Source organism: Colobus angolensis, unplaced genomic scaffold (genome assembly GCF_000951035.1).
Source record: "Colobus angolensis palliatus isolate OR3802 unplaced genomic scaffold, Cang.pa_1.0 Scaffold139, whole genome shotgun sequence".
NCBI lineage: Eukaryota > Metazoa > Chordata > Mammalia > Primates > Cercopithecidae > Colobus > Colobus angolensis.
In genome coordinates, this window is record NW_012114477.1 from 890,168 (window position 1) to 892,347 (window position 2,180).

General features: G+C 46.3%; 1 long non-coding RNA gene across 1 annotated transcript in view; it reads right to left on the minus strand.

Annotated features, from left to right (window-relative positions):
• Positions 1-241: 241 nt before the first annotated feature.
• The window catches only part of LOC105506617, a 5,967-nt gene continuing 4,028 nt past the window's right edge, over positions 242-2,180 (minus strand). The window contains exon 2 of the long non-coding RNA XR_001000953.1: positions 242-485. This is a non-coding gene — a long non-coding RNA (uncharacterized LOC105506617). The remainder of the gene's footprint in view (positions 486-2,180) is intronic.

The window sequence follows — 2,180 nt, forward strand, 5'->3', positions numbered from 1 at the left end:
TGTCTCTACTAAAAATACAAAAATTAGCTGGGCATGGTGGCAGGTGCCTGAAATCCCAGCTACTTGGGAGGCTGAGGTACAAGAATCACTTGAATCAGGGAGGTGGAGGCTACAGTAAGCCAAGATTGCACCACTGCACTCCAGTCTGGGCAACAGAACAAGACTCTGTCTCAAAACAAACAAACAAAAAACCCAACAAAACAAAAAGCCAAGAACTCCTGCGAGGGACTGTGCAAGGTGGTTTACATGCATGACTCCCTTTAAGCCTCACAATTACCTTCAAAGTTATCATGATGCCAGTTTTACAGATGAGGAAACTGATGGTCACAGAGGCTGTCTCCCAGAATGCCAAGTCGAAACCTTTCACTTGGAAGCTGAGGAACTTCAGGCCCAAAGCTCTCAGGGGTCTTGAACTAGTCGACAGAGCTAGCCTTGTTACCAGCCCACTTAGGATGTTTCCAGTTCTGCTTTTGGCTGAAGGCACACTGTAATGATTCCAGAAGCAATATGACCATCAATGTCCAAGGAACAGAAAGTTTCCAAAAGCAAAGTGTTTGTCGATTAAAACAGGATGGGGACATTAACACTCCTCGGCAGGTTTTAGGCAAATAAGCCTTCACAGGTTACCCAAGGTGGCTTCATGTCTCGAGGTCTCAGGAGATAGACATGGATGAGCAGCAGTAGGTCAGAGGTTCAGGTGCTAGACAGGCCTGGTGCTGGAGCCATGGGGATTTGCCAGCAGGTCCTGGCTGCATCACTTTTAACCTTTCTGTGCCTCAGATGAGCAACTGATTAGGGATGTACTGAGTCCCTGCCAGGTGCTCTGCCAAATATAATTTGGCCAATAATAGTTACTGAGGGCTATCAAGTGGCTTATAACCTTTGAGAGTTACAAAGGTACATACATAAGATCCAGTCCCTATTAACTGGGTGTGGTGGTACATGTCTGTTGTCCCAGCTACTCTGGAGGCTGAGGCAGGAGGATCATATGAGCCTGAGTGGTGGAGACTGCAATAAGCCATGATCACACCACTGCACTCCAGTATAGGCGAGAATGAGATCCTGTCTCAAAAAAAAAAAAAAAAATCCAGTCCCTGCTTTTTTCTCTAATTGGGTAACAAATCATCCTGCTTTGCTGGAACTGTCCCAGTTTAAGCACTGAAAATCCCCCATCCCAGGAAACCCCTCAGTCCTGGGCACACAAGGCCAATTGGTCCCTGTGGAAGGTCTTGATGGGAAGGGGAAGGGAAACCACACAGGAGCTAATGATGAACACCAACCAGCTGGGGGACATGTGATGTCATGTCTAATATAGAGGCCCCCAAGGGACTCAGGACAGCAGTGCTATACACACCACATCAGACCCTGCAGCAAAAGGAAACACCAAGAGTACTGATCCTTCTTTGTTTAAAAATGTGATATTTTGGGCCAGGTACAATGGCTCACATTTGGGAGGCTGACATGGGAGGATCACTTGAGCCCAGGCTGCCTCCCAAAGTGCTGAGATAACAAATGTGAACCACCATGCCCAGCCCAAAGCAGTTTTTTTTTTATTGTTGTTTTTGAGGCGGAGTTTCACTCTTGTTGCCCAGGCTGGAGTGCAATGGCACAATCTTGGCTCACTGCAATCTCCGCCTCCCAAGTTCAAGCGATTCTCCTGCCTCAGACTCCCCAGTAGCTGGAATTACAGGCATGCACCGCCACACCCAGCTAATTTTATATTTTTAGTAGAGACGAGGTTTCTTCATGTTGGTCAGGCTGGTCTCAAACTCCCGACCTCAGGTGATCCACCTGCCTCGGCCTCTCAAAGTGCTGGGATTATAGACGTGAGGAGCCACGCCCAGCAGTTTTTAAATCTCGTGTATGACAGTTACTTCTGTGTCAGACACACATAGTCATGTGTGCATGTCCTCCTGGACTGTGGGTTCTTTGAAACAAATTTCATGTGTAAATACCATTTTATCCATAGAACTAGTGCAAAGCCTCCAAATGCGCCAGGCATTCAATGAATATTTGGAGAATTTGAGAATCAACAATAATTCCTAAGATATATTGAGTACCAGCCCTGAACTAAGGTTTAACTTTTAGATGTTAACTCAAATTTCTTTTCTTTTTTATTTTTTTAAGTCTGTTGGCTGGGCACGGTGGCTCATGTCTGTAATCCCAGCACTTTGGGAGGC